Source organism: Lonchura striata, chromosome 3 (assembly GCF_046129695.1).
Source record: "Lonchura striata isolate bLonStr1 chromosome 3, bLonStr1.mat, whole genome shotgun sequence".
In the NCBI taxonomy this organism is placed as follows: Eukaryota; Metazoa; Chordata; class Aves; order Passeriformes; family Estrildidae; genus Lonchura; species Lonchura striata.
Window position 1 is genome coordinate 25,012,456 of NC_134605.1, and position 17,459 is coordinate 25,029,914.

General features: G+C 42.3%; 2 long non-coding RNA genes across 3 annotated transcripts; one reads left to right on the forward strand and one right to left on the reverse strand.

The window, feature by feature from the left end:
* The first annotated feature begins 9,491 nt into the window (after positions 1 to 9,491).
* LOC110475802 (uncharacterized) lies at positions 9,492 to 14,364 on the forward strand. 2 transcript variants are annotated; one of them, XR_002466330.2, is made up of 3 exons: positions 9,492 to 9,660; positions 11,176 to 11,343; positions 14,121 to 14,364. It is a non-coding gene; the product is annotated as an uncharacterized LOC110475802 (long non-coding RNA). The 2 variants fall into 2 exon arrangements; XR_004148099.2 differs by having other exon boundaries at positions 14,152 to 14,364.
* LOC110475803 (uncharacterized) lies at positions 12,800 to 16,314 on the reverse strand. The gene is made up of 3 exons (XR_002466331.2): positions 16,190 to 16,314; positions 15,448 to 15,569; positions 12,800 to 12,892 (listed from the first exon to the last, which is right to left on the reverse strand). It is a non-coding gene; the product is annotated as an uncharacterized LOC110475803 (long non-coding RNA).
* Positions 16,315 to 17,459: the final 1,145 nt, after the last annotated feature.

The window sequence follows — 17,459 nt, forward strand, 5'->3', positions numbered from 1 at the left end:
TGTTTTCAATATCAACAGACAGTAAGGGAATGCCTCTACTTCTGCAACATTAGTGCTGCAAAATCTGCCCTCTTTTCCCATTCCATCCTTTCCAGTACAGGAAACAAACAACAAGTCACCTTTCTTTTATATATTTCAGAAGTCAAACCACCTCAGAGGGAGCACAGGATCTGGAGAGCAAACCGCTCCATCCTGGCATCACACATCCACATTTCCTCTGATAAGCAGCTTCTCATTTTCTAGAATAAAAATTTCTCCTTTTTTTCCTTTTCTTTGAGCTTGGATTTTTAACTCTTCCATTTTTGAAGAACATCTGGCTGCATTTCATGTTGTTCCTCTGGGTTTGCACCTCCTCTCCATCCAGAATCCCTTCCAGACAGGCTCTTGAGTCCTCCAATTTAATTAATACTCTGCCCTGGGAAGGGGGAAAGACACCACCTGATAAATGTTCATTTGAAAAACAGCTTAAATGTTTTCTGCTCAGCCTCAGGAGTCTGAACAATCATTTGAAAAAGTGAGGTGGGAAGTCTGGTCCTTGTCAGAGAAGTGGGTGCTTTGACAGAAACAGGGAACAGCATCTCACCCACATCTTCCTCAGGACTCATTTTAAACAGTGAAAATAAATGTTATAGCTGGGCATGTTCCACAAGGAAAACACCAGAGTCCCCACCAGCAGTAGAAATTTGCTATATTGAAGCTGTACATTATCTTGTCAGCATGCAGAGCTCTTCCTCAGCCACTCCATTAATGTTAATGAAATCCCATCTGTGTTTCCCCATCCCTGGGTCTGCCCAAGTGCACTGCTGATTCCATTCTGAGGCAGCAAGATGCTGGCAGCCACAGCACTCACCCTTCTCCAGCTGTGTGGGAGATAGAACAGATTCATCTTTCTCCACATCTGCAGCAAAGTTTCATGCTCAGGGCTCTCTGCCTCTCAGCTGAGGCTGCTGGAGACTGTAGCTCTTCACTTCTGGTCTCTCCATTAGGATTCCTTCCCAATTTCCCTCTTCCCCAGAGCTGTAGGGGAATAATCTGGCCAAGAGAATGCTCTTAAGACTATGATGCTTGGTCTTCCTGCTGGGATGATTTACGAGCATCTTCAAACCTCTGGAATAATTTAAATTTTTTAAAAAATTAAACCATGTTTAAAAAACCCAAGACTGACTTCACACTCACTCCAACAACTCCCTTAAGGAATTCCAAAGACTGGAATTCACCTGCACTGGAGTTTCTCCCAGCTGCTTAATCACATCAGAGTTCTGGCAAATGCTTCCCAGGCAAGGGGAGCCTGGAGTTCATTCCAATGTGGGGATCCCCACGAAGACATAAAACTCATCAGCTTCTGAACAAATGAAATTTGTGGTCAGAGACAAAAATAACATCAGGGAGTGGCCAAGATTGGTTGCTTTCATTCTTTCCATGTATTTGGGTGATGGAAGAAATTAGAATAGAGTGGTGTGCTGCTTAAGTGACCAGAAGTGAAGAGACTTTGGGGGCAATCAGTTGTTCTCACAACTGATGTTCCAAAGCACTGGTGAGCAGTGACTGTACACTGACAGCACTGGGGAAAAAACACCACTTTTTTTCACCCCTTCCACCAAAAAGTAAAGCTACAGGTCAGAGTCACCTTATCAGGACAGCAGATGCATTAAGCAGAGGTAGGAATCAATCCAGTCAATAAAGGAATTGATACCTGCCTATAGTTAGAAAATGCCTTTTACAGAACAGGCTGTTCTTCTGGATCATTGAGAAATGGCAGAGTTTTATTAAGTTTCTGAACACACAGCTATATGTATAATTGATATGGTCTCACTGCCAGACATCTAGAGTGTTTTAGGATTTTAAATGTTCTGTACTTTTGCTGTTTCCTTCTTGAGAATGGGTCTAACAGTTATGGGGAGGAGACATGGAAAAGAGCTAGGAATATTCTCTATAGTGAGCAGGGGGCTGGTATACAAAGTTTAAGGTGGTGGATACAGTGACTACTTGGAATCCACTGAGCAGGAAAATAGGATTCAGGTTTCTCTTTCTGACCCACTATGGGGTGGCAGGACAGTGACTTTCTGCTTCTTCATCCTAAAGTAGAAATAATATCCATCCACATTCCCAATACTCACTGAGGTTTCTGGGCAGACAGCCTTGCACATGTAGAGTACTCTGGAAAAATGCAAACTGGATTTCTTTAGGATCAAGCCCACCAAGAAATGCCTCCCAACCACAAGGGGGAAGTTGGTCCCAAGGACTAAAGGGCTATTCCAAAGTAAATCCCTTGAAACACGGACAGACCATCCCCTCTCCTGACTGCTACACCTCAAGGAGGTGCAGGGAAAGCCCGGGAATAGACACAGCACAGTGATAAAGAGGAAGACACAGTGGGGATAAAAATGCTTAAACTTTATGCTGTTTACTTGTTATTCTCTTTTTGAGAAGTCCAAAGAGGGCACCAGCTGTGCAAAAAGACTTACTTGGTGTGATGAATAAAATACTTTCTTAAGGATGTAAAAGCTCACAAACATTCCAAGAAGGAATATCTAACTTTCACTTCACCTATTCCTTGAACAGATATTTTCTTAAGATGGGATTCACAGCACGAGACAAACTCAGTGGTATTATTCAAGTAATCAGTCTTCTCAGCAGGTCAAATAAATAATGTTACCACTGATGTCATTAAGAAGTGAAAATGTTGGCAAGCTGCCATGTTAATTCTCTGAAATTATCTATAAAAACGTAAAAGATACCTAGCAGATATAATCCATACCATTAATACTATATTCTCTTAACCCTTTACCTCATCTCAAAAATAATTAAAAAGTGGGATTTTTGAAGTGGGTAACTAATTTGGGTTTTTTTCCAGCTCAGTCTCTCTCTAATACTATCAAAAATTAAACTTCTAAACACACAATCTTAAAACTCTTAACTTATGCAGTAAAATGGTTTCTCTAAGAAACATTCAGAGAATAACAGAAGAAGCAATGATTTTTTTTCTCTTTTATATATCAACAGATAGTAGGTATAAAAGCAGAAAAGGAAATATAACTCTTAATTTTTGAGGAGAAGATGAAGGAAACACTCGGATTTTTGTAAGAGATGAATATGGGCCCCAGAAGCAAAACAAAATCAAATTAATAAGCACCAGCAGAATGAAAATGAATTTTTATGCAGTCTTGCTCCTCATGAGTAACAAACAGTCTCAAAATTACTTTGGTGTTACAGAGCTTATAAAAATCTCATTTTGCACCAGTTAAAGTCAGGAAGAGCAGTTTGAAATGAACAGAATTTCATTTTTCAGATGCAACTCAAGCTGCATGTCAGCACATACCCCTGCTTCCTATTTCTAGGAAGAACTAAAGGCAGATTCACCAGCCACCATTCAATTACAATTAATATAATGGCCAAAACTTTGGTTTTATTACCTTTCTTTCATTTGAATTTCCAAATAATCTCTTTTTTCTCTCTTGGATATTTCTGAGAATAAAGTGCAGAGTTTTTCTTCAGTGAAAACAGAAATAGCAGAAGATCAATACAGGTTTTCATCAGAAGAATAAAAACAAAATCCAATATGTCTCATGGAACCATAATTTATACTCTCCACAGAGGTGATTTTCTATTGGTGAAGTCAGTAAGACTTTCTTCATGAATAAGTTTTAGTTAGGAATTGGGTGAAGTCACCTGGAAACACCACCTGTCCATCACAAATCTACGAGTTTTCACAATTTGCCATAAAAACATTGCCAGGAGCATGGAAAAAGACCAAAGCATTATGCCTGACAAGCACTACATTGAAATAGGAAGGTCTCCATAGTTTGATTTTTGGTCCATCTCACTTTACTGACACACCTTTGCACTCAGAAGACGTGATAAAGAGAAAGGGAGCTGAAAATATTGAGAGATGTAAGTTTTGATACTGACAATGACAGTTCAACATCATTTCAGGGAATACAGAGTAAGACACTTGCACTCTTCTCACATCCCTTCCAGGGGGTGTCTCAGATGAAAAACACCCCGATGGCAGCAGTAATGGTTACATCAGAAATGCCAGGATTAGGACACTGGGAAAACCACGTGGAGCTGAGAATGCTGAAGTATATGGAGAAGTAGAAGTGATCTCATTATTTCTACAGCACTTCCTAGAAAAGCTTTAGGTAGCCCAAGGAATTGAGCACTTCAATAGAGAAGAGTGTTTTGTCAGGATCATCAAGTGGATCATTATCCAAGAACCAAGTTCTGCTTCCTCAATTAGGAGATCCCAAATGCTCTTGTATTCCATGGGACTGCTCCTGACAGCATCCTGAGCCAGATGGGCTCCTGCTCACTTCTGTCCAGAAAAGATGCCAAGTGAAAAGGTTCTGGAACCTTAATCCAAATTCTCATTGCTGTATGGAAGAGGTTTGCATATGATAAAATCATCAGGATTAGTCACACTACATGACCACTGAGGACAAATCTGTGCTTGGAATTACAGTGCAAAAATATTTCCCAAAAGTTTATAATCTAGGTGGTTAAGGCAGAAAAAGTTACATTCTTATGAAACACAAGCCTTACAGGCACACTATCATATAGTTAAATAATGACCTAGCCTTTATTCCAAACTGATTTTATCAGTGTTTTTACCTTTTACTTCAGAAAAACTCTACAGTGTGACTAATTCCCCCAGGGAAAAACAAAAATAATTAAGAACAGTCCCTCTCAATAGAAACAGTACCTCTTAATCAATGCTTTAATGCTTTATTAAAACTGCTGCTATTAGGGCAATGGCAAAGCCCAGATTCACACCTTACCCACAGGTCTCCTGATGGCTTTGAGCAAACAAACAAAAATACATCCTTTGGGCCGGCAATATCCTCTGTCAAACACTGAGGTGTTAAAATTGTATCAGTAATTTTCTGTCTGGCTGCCAAGATCTAGGTGTAATTTAGACCTATGTGAAATTAAGGAATCTGAATAAATTAAATTAAGGATACACAAGGTACAGTTCCACAATTAAGAAGGAAATTAATACACCTAATATTTATAATATAATATAAAGAATTTCTACCGTCAGAGGTATAAAGCTTGGAATTTCCTTGAATAAAAATTCCTAACTCTCTCAAACTTGCATCCTCAACAAAAACAGAAAAAAAATATACGTAAACATCCCAGCCAAATGAGTATTGAATCTTAATCCAATATAATATAACACTAATTTGTAAAAGGCCAGTTCTCAGCTAACTAGGCATGTGCCTTTGATTAGATTTATTTTATCACCTATATTTAGAAGAATCACTTTTCTCATCAGTCTGGACTTCAGGAAATCACTTCAAACGAGGAGCTGGTTAAAGTGGAGACAAGAATATCCCTGTAGGATGAGACACATGAGCCAGGGAAGAGAAAAACTGGAAAGCATTAGGCTAAAGGAAGGCTGAAATTGATTTCATTTAATAACCTTTGAAATGAACACTGGAGAGAGGGAGAACACAAAGGAAAGCAGGAGTCCTAATGGCACAGGTCTGGGAACACTCAGAGCTGGATGGTAGCAGCTGCTCTTCACACTGTTGGCTGCTAATTTATTTGGATCAGAACAAAGTCATGAGAAAATAACATAAGCCACAATTCCTTCTGAGATGAATTGATAGCTTTTTTAACAGCATGTAGATGTCTCCCAAAACACCAAGCTCTACTTTCTATAAACTCCCACTGATTGTATGGAAGCAGACATTTTAAAAGGCCACAAAAATGCCTTACAGGTCACCAGTTATGAGGAGCTAGATGTATTTCTTATATTTTTTCATGGTGAAATAAATCTGAACACGTGGCAGCCTGAAGGCTGGTGCTCCTGGACACTACAACAAAATCACTTGAGTACAAATCCTGCCCCTAGAAATGAAACAAAAGTCAGTGTTTCTGAAGTCCTACCCAGACCCAGTTATTAAGGCAGTGTTAAATGACACCATAAAGGAGCTCCCTTCGATAGCTGATATTCCTGATTGCAGCAGCACTGCAGCCAAAGTATGATTTCAGTGTTCAGAGCAATCACTGCTTTTCTGGAAGGATAGTGTCAAAACACAGACAAACCAAATTGGTGTTTAAAAAAGGAGAAGAAACCATCACTCCAGCCCACCTGGGAAGAAGAACACGGGGCAACAGATGAGCCACAATCACTCCTGACATAAAAGGAGAGAGATCCACTGACTTCAGGAAATTCATCCCAATGTTCCTGCATGTTGCAGATTAAAATGACACACTTCACAATCTGGTAGAGGTGAAATAAGGCTAAAGGCACAAAAACTGATGGAACATATTCATTTATGGCAATTCATTATTTTCACTACAAGTATGTTTGTAGATGCTAAAAATCAAGACTGCGGCAGCTACTCAAACAGGTCAATCTGCTAAAAAAGATGGCCACTTCTGTAGAGATAAGAAAGAACATATGGGCCTTATTGCTAGCTAAGGGTCTCTTTTAAAACAATTTTCCTCAATCTGATTTGCCTCACAATTACCCTAAATCCTGCCATGATTACTCTCATGGAGCATTCACAGAATTTGGCTTCCCTTGAAGATGCATTTTTTCCCTTCCCCTGGTGACCGACTTCATTATTGATTTTTGGGTAATCCCTGCAGTTACTAGAGAAAGGTTTTGGCAAGTTTCCCTGAGGCTGCAGACTCCATTACCTTATCAACAGAACATCCTTTCTCCCTGAGCCCCCAGCGTGGGCCCTGCCTGTTTCCCTGGGCACACTCTGTGCAGGGACCAGCAGGGAGAACATTCAATATCCTCTCCCTGGCCAACAAGAAAAGCCACAGCTGCCAGCCCCAGCAAACCTGGCCTGGAGAGGGGCCTGGCTGGACACAGAACATGAAGAAATCTGCTTTCCCACAGCAAAGCTGCTGGCAGAAATTTGGCCCACTTCATCCTCTCCTTATTGGAGGGAGATCAGACTTATTTGAAAGACCCTTTTAGCCAATGCAGATTGTGATCAGGAAAGTACTGTCATTAACATTAACACCTCTGACACAAGAGGTTGTGTCAGAGAAGGGGAGGTTCTTTTGTCAGAGAAAGAACAGACTGAATATTCTATTAACAAATCACTCCTCTGAAGACAGGCTGTCAGCATGTAAATTGCATTCTGAGATCTGAGTGGCTAAACTGAGAATAAAAGCTTAAAGAACTTTCTTTGAGTTAATATAAAATTTAGAACTAATACCTGACTAGAACTGCCTGTGTGAACAGCCACTATGGTTAAAGTATTTATTTTATTGTAGTTTGTAGGGTTGTTTTTGGTTTTGTTTGGTTGTTGTTTGGGGTTTTTTAATTGAGAAGAACATCAGCTGTGGATTTTTTTTGTTTGGTTGGTTTTCTTAAGGCTGAGTAGGAAGAACTGAATTACCGATTTGGATAGACAAATCACAGAAACATAGTCATAAAATGCTATGGGTTGGAAGGGACCTCAAAGATCATTGACTTCCAACCCCTCAAACTTTCCTCCAAGTGAATGCAAGATCTCAAAAGTCACAAAGGAAATACAAGAATGCCAAGACCTATTAAACAGAACTAAAACATTTGTTTTTCCTTTTATTTTTGGAATTGGCTATCCTGTTGAGAAGAGGGGTGAAGAGAGGGAGAGAGGGTGAAGGTGTACAGAGCTCCTCTGAGGAAGAGCTGTGCCTTGTGCCCAAAACTGGGTAAGAGCTCCTTTAAAAGGCGCTGTGCTGTCCTTGGCGTCCAGCTGCCACTCAGGAGAAGGGACAGAAACGCTCAGGGTGCCAAATTCTCCCCTCCCTCCCTCCCTCCCAGCCGAGCACTCGGGAGATGCGCTGACAGAAGCTGCAGCCGTGGCCCCGAGCCAGCCCTGGGAAGGAGCGGGAGCTCGGCCGGCAGGGCTGCCAGGGCTGCCAGGGCTGCCAGGGCCGGCAGGGCTGCCAGGGCTGCCAGGGCTGCCAGGGCTGCCAGGGCCGGCAGGGCTGCCAGGGCCGGCAGGGCTGCCAGGGCCGGCAGGGCCGGCAGGGCTGCCAGGGCCGGCAGGGCTGCCAGGGCCGGCAGGGCTGCCAGGGCTGCCAGGGCTGCCAGGACTGCCAGGGCTGCCAGGACTGCCAGGGCTGCCAGGGCTGCCAGGGCCGCCAGGACTGCCAGGGCCGCCAGGGCTGCCAGGGCCGGCAGGGCCGCCAGGGCCGCCAGGGCCGCCAGGGCCGCCAGGGCCGGCAGGGCCGCCAGGGCCGGCAGGGCCGCCAGGGCTGCCAGGGCTGCCAGGGCCGCCAGGGCCGCCAGGGCCGCCAGGGCCGGCAGGGCCGCCAGGGCTGCCAGGGCTGCCAGGGCTGCCAGGGCCGGCAGGGCTGCCAGGGCTGCCAGGGCTGCCAGGGCCGGCAGGGCCGGCAGGGCCGGCAGGGCCGGCAGGGCTGCCAGGGCTGCCAGGGCCGCCAGGGCTGCCAGGGCTGCCAGGGCCGGCAGGGCTGCCAGGGCTGCCAGGGCTGCCAGGGCTGCCAGGGCCGGCAGGGCCGGCAGGGCTGCCAGGGCTGCCAGGGCCGGCAGGGCTGCCAGGGCCGGCAGGGCCGGCAGGGCTGCCAGGGCTGCCAGGGCCGGCAGGGCTGCCAGGGCCGGCAGGGCCGGCAGGGCTGCCAGGGCCGCCAGGGCTGCCAGGGCTGCCAGGGCTGCCAGGGCTCCGTCCCTGGGCGGCAGCAGCCGCTGCTGTCCCGGCGCTGGCGCTGCCCCGCCCGCAGGAGCCGGAGCGCCGGGCCGGGCTCTCCCCGGCGGCACCGAGCTCCATCGGGGCCCTGCTGCCTCTCCTCTTGGCCCGGCTGTTTCCATGCGGAGCTGCCGCCTTATTCCGAGCTGGGGAACGCTGCTGGTTTTGCACCTGCACCATACAGCGACCCGCCCGGGACAGGCGATCAGAGTGAGGGCAACGCTTCTGCTTTGGGGGTAACCAGATGGTCATTTACAGCCATTGAATAGGTGCAAGAACCTGAGTTCCTGGAGACAGCGAGTGACACCAGAACCACCCGGGGCGCTGAGACCCTGTCCCCAGGCACTGGGCCAGCCCTCAAGATCCGTGCGATTCCTACTGCTGATTCTCCCGGCATTCACATGAAAAATGAGAAGAAAAAAGCCACACAAAACAAAAACCAAACCACAAACCGAAGGGGAAAAAAGAAAAGAAAAATGTAAGAAAGCCAATCAGCCCAGGAAAGCAAACAGATATTCCACCCCCGCCCTCCCCTAGTAAAATTCTCTGTTGAATTATCAAAAATATGGAGACATTTACAAAGAGATGGAAACAAAATAATCAGAGGTGCATGGAGATGTTTTTGACTATGTGCAGCGGAGTTTTGCTTTCTACCAAAGATATAAACCTGTGGCACTCGGGGGGATTAGGAAGAGAAATGCTGACGGATTTAACTCTTTGCAGCACAAGCGGTTCCACCGCACCGCGATAAGGCCGAAACCTGATGCCGGCGTGACTTTCACACACCAGAACGTAAATCCTGCCGCTACCACATACTTTAAAACCAACAGTTAAAGGGGCAGTTTTAATTTCCATGGCATATCTGTGAAAAAAGCCTCACTCGGGAAGAGGCTCTTGGTTTATTTATAGGCAAAACAGCTGCTTTGTGCATTCCACGATCGAGGCTGAGGTCTGCTCCCAGTCCTGCATGTTCGAGTTACCTCTTGTCGAAGTAAAACACGTAAGTAAAGCTTTCCAAAGCTTTTTTCACCGGATGAGACCTCTCCTGTGGAACACAGCTCCACTGGGGATTTTCTTTACTCATAGGAAAAATGATAATTTTTGATGGTGGTGGCAGACTAACCCAGGCTACAACTTAGGTTAGTTAATATTAAAAAACAAAATCGTTTTTACAGCTGCCTTCCTCCTGAATTTCCCTCCTGAAATTCTGATTAAATGTACAACAAACAAAAGCAAGTAACAGCCTCCAGTCAAATTAATAGAGGAGATGATGTTTCTCACCTGCACATTGGAATTATTCCACTCATACCACCCAGAACTTCCTACCACTGCTCATTTTTTTCCTAATCTATTGCTGTGCATCTGCCACCCTGCAGCTGAACTATACTTTTATGTACTTCTGTTAGTTAACACTGGGTACGTGAATGTGTGTCAGTACAAACAGGCATAAAACTCCCCCACGTTATTATAAATACAAGTGGTGAGAACTTTTTCACGTTCTCCACATTTTCTCTCACCTGATAATATTCATTGCAACTCCAAGTTTCCTGCTTTCCCTAAATATTTCATCTTGTATGGATTCTCACTCTTAAATCACACCACTGAAACAGCTCACACTTCTACCCTCTTATGTTTTTATGATCCTTTTAGAGGAGTTCTGTATCATTTATATTATTGCTTTTCTCCCTTAAAAGCCACTTCATTTAATGTAGCTGCCACTTCCATTTTTCAATACATATATAAATGGTGTGGGTGCATGCTCTGACATCATGATCAGCATTTTGCCAAGCATCAAGATGCAGTTTTGCCAGTCTCATGTTGGAGGAGAAATCAATGACAAATTCTAGATCCTTCATAAGGACACTGACTACAAAATGTCAGATCCAAGTAAGCAAGCAATTCCTTTCCCTGGAATTCCAACCCAGTATCTTTGCCCAGTTCCCAGAAATCAACATTAATCAAGACAAGACTCAAAGATCAAGACACAGAAAGACTTCCTATTACTTACAGAGTTTCAAAATTAATCTCATGAATAATCCCAAATGAACTGTTAACACAACACACTTCCCAAAACAGAACATTTACACACACAAAGTGAAAGAATGGGGAAACTGGTTGCTGGTAATTTAGACTCTCCAAATACACTTGGGAATATTCATCAAACTGGTTAAATCCACTCTGTAGTTTACAGAGGCATACAAAACTCATACAAAGTACTGAATCCTTGCACACATTCAGGTATTAACATCGATTTAAGTGATCAGTTTAATTAAAGCAGGCAAGTTTAAGCACAGACAAGCCCTGCAGTGAATTGATGCTGAACAAGTATTTTAAAAAGACTGGGAGGGGGGAGGAATCACTAAGCTGTAACTTTTCTTTTCTCCATTTCTTTCCCCAAACACACTCAGCCTAACCATACACAGTTTATCCAAACAAGAGCTCTGTGTGGCTTTCCCTTCTCTTTGTTTTCCCTGCCTTCCTGAAAGCTGCAATAATTCCTTGGCTCTTTTTCCAGGCAAGGCTGCTGGCTTCTATAAAGGGACTCCAGAGCTGGCAAGCAGCAGGCACAAGTCTGGTTGCAATATCCCTACTTTGCTATCTCTTTCTTCAGACACTTATTCCAACGCTTGCAAGCCAAGCAAGACGTTTTCCTTAGGATTATCTGTTCCATCTTAAGCAGCAGGTAAGATAAATTCCTTCAGAGATGATTCCAGCCCTCCCTTAGGTGATTTATGCTACATGAAAGACTTAAAAAGAGTTTTTCTTCGCTGACATTGGGAGTTGCAAGTCAGCATGGTGCACACAAAAGCCATGCTAATTTATTCAGCTCTCTTATCTGCCTCCTTTCACACTCTCAGCTGATACAAGGCATGCCAAGTTCAGGGCGCTCCCCTAATGCTGCACTGCTGTTCTCCTCCCCTTCCAGAGGGAACATTCTCTGCACCTATTTAGCAAAATGGCTTTTAAAAATAGGAACACAAAATCCAGTGCTGAGCTCAGGATAGTTATGGAAGACACAGCAGGTGCAAACATTCTCTTACACAGCATTTTTTGATGATATAACAAAGGAAAACTTTACTTGCAAAGGTCTTAGAAGGACTTTCCAGGGTAATTTTCATCCCAGTGTTTTCCAGATACGGCAACTAAAATCCCTTTAGCCTACAAGTACTAGAAAAATGTTTCAAAAAGCCAAATTGTTCCAAACAAGACAGCTTCCTGAAGAGGGCCAGAAGGTGTCTGTGCCTCTTTAGTTGCAGGTTGTCCTCAAATGTCCCACTTTCACCCATTTATTACTGTCACAGAATTCCCAGTTAAAGATACAGTTAAAAATACAGTAATAATTATAAATATAAATAAATATTAGAAATACTATATAAAATAATATTATATTTTGTATTTATAATATTAAATAAAATATTTATAAATATTATAAAAATAAAGATATAGTAACAATTCTGTAATTTAAAGGCAGCACAAGATCAATATGTGGAAGAAAACTCAGAACAAACACCACTCAATTTAACATGGAGTTTACTGAAATTTGGAGTTTGGCCCAGACAGAGCCTTATATGCAGACATAGCCCTGTATTTGGTGTGATGACTCAAAAAGTCAGCTTGTGGCGTTTCTAGTCAAAAATTTTCTGGATGAGCAACATGCTACTGTTTCATTTGGATTCTTTTTCCTCTCTTGCCTGATGCTGAACACATAGCAGCTAAGTGGAGATCAGCTTTTAATTTTCTAGGCACTCATATTTTTTTGTGTTATTGAATTCAACATATTAAGGTGGCAGTTGGTTGATTCTGTTGAACCTTTTTAAAACCCAGCCTAGGTCAGCCTAAAGATTTGCCTGCTTTGCAGGACTTCCACATATCCCTTGTTTTTTTCTGTTCAATGGCAGGAGCAGTGGGGAACGAGGTTTGGACAGGAGGACAAGGCAGGGGAGGGGCAGTTAAAGATCCACTATCCATAAGGAGTTATAAAGTGAAATTTAATCTCACTGTGAAGCACTCACACCTCAGGCAACCTCTCTGAGGGTCACCCACCCCTTCAGAAGGCAACACACTGATTAAATTACCTTATGCAGTCCTGCATGTGCATCTTTTGTCCTGTCCTGGGGTGCCCTACAAAGAGCTGAGGTGCTGACAAGATTTGAGTGTGCTTTGAAGGTGCTTTGGAATTGGTTACAAAAGGCTCACAGACAGCAACGAGGTTCCTGGTTGAAAAAAGAAAGCTGGGAAAGGGGAAATTATTTGTCACTGAAGAGTGAAAGAATCTTACCATAAAACAACAAAGTTGGCATTTTCAAATTACAAAGTAGTACCTTGGAATGGAGTATAAATGCTATTAAAGACAACTAGAAAGAAAAAAATTAATTTTCCCAAGCATTGACAGTGATTACAAGTCATTCACACATCTTTTGCTTCTCATCTCTCTCTACAGTTTTATTTTCAAAGACCTCAGACACATTCTTGCTTCAACATTTTAGGAACAGGCCTCTCATCTATTCTAGCCCAATAAAGCACCAAACACAAGTCAAGCTCAACTCCTTTTATTTTACTGTCAGGTACAATAATTCTGCAAGCCAAAAAATTTAAAGGCAGATTTTGGAATTAAGACAATGCCTATTTACAATTAATTATTAACTACAGCCTCATTATGCAATTGCTTCCATAATTTTCAGGATTGCAGTCTGTCCTCCCAGCCTTTTTCCCTCAAACTGTACTAAGCACTGAGAAGTTTAGTGGCATCTTTCAAGCTAAATACTACACCAAAATGCTCTCAAACAACACATTTTTTTTAAAGACACAATTATTTAGGCATATCAGTGTTTTTCAGATTCCTTGTGCTTAAAATATTCTGTTGAACTACCCAGAATTCAAGAAGTTTTAGAGATGCTGTTTTTACTAATGCTGACAAATATGGCAAAAAACCAAATCTGCCTCCTCCAGGCTCCTGAAGGTCAAAGAGGAATAAATGGAGGCATGAATCAACCCAGAAATGTGGGATTAGAAGATGTGCAATCAAATCTTAGCCTCATTAGAGTCATTACAGCAAAACTCCCATTGCATGTCTTTAGTGGGTACACGGGGAACACTTTCCACCCAAAACATCCTGATTAAGGCATGAACCCCTCCAGTTTCCAGTGCTGCAAAACACTGGATTCTCAAATCCAGCAGGGGAAATTACTAAATCCTTTTTCAGGACAGCTCTGCTTTATGTTGGCAGGCAGCATGCCTGGAGTATCAAACATTTCTCCCCATCTCCCATTTCCTTATTTGACTTTGCAGACCCCAACTGAGATATGAGGAATCACATCTTGTCCCCAGGCATGCCAGTCCTGCCCAGCCCTCACTCTCCCAGGCATCCCTGCTGAGGTGTGGGGGTTTATTTACAGGGACAGGAGTTCAAAGAGGTTTTGCACCTTCTTCTTAAAAAAACAAATTCTGTCCAACCTGCAGCTGTGAAGACCATTCTCCTATTCTCCTGCAGATCCTGCTCTGCTTCATGGGATACTTGTGCTGTGAACTTGAGTCATCATTTTGTTGGCAACTAGAAAAGCTCTCATAATCGGCAATTCTACTCAGCTATGGACAGAAATGAGCCCAAGAACTTACAAGTCCAGTTTCACAAAAACTCACAATCATCACTGCAAATTCATCAATAACAAATATAGAATATGAATTTAACTTGCATGCTATTGAAATAACCTGCTAAGCATGAGTATACAGGCAGCAACCAGTGGCTTAAGGCATGTTTTCTTCTTTTAACACATCCAGTAGAAGCTTAAATTCCTTTTTCTACCTAGCAGAGAGGCTTTTTTATATTTAAAAATAGCACTACAAGAAAAATACTTGGAATCCTCAGCACTAAGCGCTTAAGGCTGTTCACAAGGAATTGATAAGGCCCAAGAATCCAGTGCAACACCTTCCAAGCAGTTACAACCAGAACTTGGGAAGGACTTTTTTGGTGTGTTTTTTAACCAGCTTTTTACAATTCTTCTTACAAAACCTTGTGTTATGTAAGAAGAAGAGGTCTGATTCCCACAAAAAGCTTCATAGCTCCCCTAAAACTGGCACAAATGATCCTGCTTGCCAAGCAGCCCCAGACAAAGGAAGTTTGTGTAATGGGTATTTCCAGAGTGATCCCAAACATGTTGCCAGATCTGCCCTTGCTCAGGAAGGGAGAACACTCTGGGTAGCAACTTCTCCAAAATATACCAAGGCCTTGGGAAGGGATCCCAAGGATTTGAGTGCTTTGGATCAGTTCTGTGAGGCTCTGAATTATGGAGGGGCCTAAAGTCAGTAATGAACCAAAACCATTTCAAGGCTTCCTCCTCCCAGTTGATGTTTTCAGACCAGTAGGCAAACACCCATATTTAAACAATATTACTAACAAACATATTTTCTCTGGATGTTCTTCTTATCTTTTGGATAACCTCTTGAAAACAAACAGAAAAAAACCCTATATTTTAAGGATGAATAAATAAGATATTGTTGTTATTATTATTGTTATCATCATCATACTGTGTTCTTACATCCCTATTGATGAGGGCAATAGCTATGGAAAAGTGTCAGGAAAAGTGAATCTCAATATCTACAGAAAAAGTTCTTCTTTAAAATCTGAAACTAATCTGTGCACAGGCACAATTCAAAAATTAAAGCAACTCTGGACTAGTTTCAAGTGTTCCTACCAAGGAATTTCTGTTACAGATGTAGCACTCATAGCTGCAAATGTTTGGAGAAAGCGAATTACAACTTTAATAAATTGCTGTGCATGGGTACTCACCAAGGAACAAGCAGGAGTACATTGATACAGTGCAGGGACACATCTCTTCAATTAAGGACAGCAGATAATTAAAAATACACATTTTCCACTGGAACAGGCACTGCAAAGGGAAACAGGGCTCACTGTGGACAAGAAGAAACATGAAGATGATTGAACATGCAGGCTCTGGACAGTCTAAATCACCACAAAAAGAAATTGGTCAGAGAACAGAAGCTGCAAACATGGGGAGGGCATGCATTTGTTCAAATTTTACTGAAAGTTTGGTTTTCTACAATGACTTCGGCTGTTGGCTGCTTTAGTTGCAGTAGCAAAACAGAAACAAAGTAGAAAGTTCCACAGTTTGATCAGAAAAAAAGGGAAATCACAAAAATTTGGATGATTTTGGCATAAATTAAAGCAGAAAAATTGAGTCCAGTTGACATTTTTGTGATTTCTTTAAAAATCCTTTTAAATATATTTTTATTATTGATATTTTATTTCAAAGTTTTGTTGAGCTTTTTAATCTTGCATTTACATACTTAAGCATAATATTTTGGCTTTTAATCACTTAAAGCAGTTGCTGATAATGTTTTAGCAGTTGCTTTTCAGTATTAGGTAATTTAAAACTGCAAAATCTCAGTGAACTCCATTCACACTGAATGTGTGATAGCATCTGTCAGCCTGAATTAGTTTTATTTTGGGATCATGCTGCTCAGAATATACCAACAAAGGCACTAAGAAGCATCAAAGCAAAAATAATCACCTCTGAGTTAGGAGGCCTCTTCCCATCAGTGGCTGCTGACATTTCCTTGAGGGCTGGGCAGGTGGAAGCCTCACTGGGTTACATTTTCTTGTGTGCACTAAGAGCACTCATTGACTTCAACCAGGAACAACAGAACCTGAAAGAGGGAGCACACAGGGGTCAACCTGTGCAAAACACAAACAGAACAAGAAAAAAAGCTGCACAACGTCTAATGACTGCAAAAAAATGTCCTGTATTCTTCCTTGGTGTGTAACTTATTCAAGCACAACCCTGAAGAAAATTACCCAAGTGTCCTTTATAAATATCTTGAAACTGTTATCACATATAATGTGTCAAAAGTAGTCGTTGCATTTGAGTTTCATAAGAAATAAATTTAATTACTATTATTTTTTAAGTTTCCATGATGAGCAGCCATGCTGCACCAGGGAATTTGATGTTTTTTTGTTCTCCCAACAAGAGAAAAAGATATTTCTCTGTAAAAGAAAGGCTGGTAGATAGATCTAAAATACGGCAGAACAAAAAAATCTTATCTGCAACTAAAATACAAGATGGAGCTACATGGGGGCCGGGGGAAAGTAAAAGAAATTGAAATCTTCCTATTTGAAGAAGCACTTGTGTGCCTGTGTTTCACCTGCCAGCTCCAGCTGTGCACAGCAGCTCCACACTCTGCTTACAGGCTACTCCTATTGTCTTGGGGGACTTTTGTTTAGTCTGTGCTAGAAGGCTGCATTTTAAAATAATAATAAAAGAGAACTCTGCATTATCAGAACTCATGCCAAGCAACTATAAAGAATTTTGATGGCCCTTTCATTTCACATGAGGCTTTAATCTGCAACAATTACCTTCTTCCAGCATGTGTGTGTTCCCCCTTTGTGACTGACAGGGAATACAAAAGCCAGGATAAGCGATACTGGCTTGGAGATGACCTTTTCATGGAAATGTTTAAAGCATTGGCTGCTCCTGAGGTTTAATCCTCAGTTCCTCACTCAGGCAGAATGCTTACAGATCTGGAATTCTTTCCGCAATGATTAATTGAGGCATTTACTTCTGCTCCCTTGCTCTCACAGGCAATATGATCACGTGTGGCTGACTTGAGCACACACCTTCATGAGATCAACAAAAACGAGTCAGAGTTGCAGTTATTTCTAGACTTCTTTCATGTCACAATTTATGATTATCAGATGGGATGTAAAACATCTGGGACAGAGTTAACACACTCCAAATAATGCAGGGTTCTTTGCAAAAATATTCTTCCAATAAAATAAGGAGT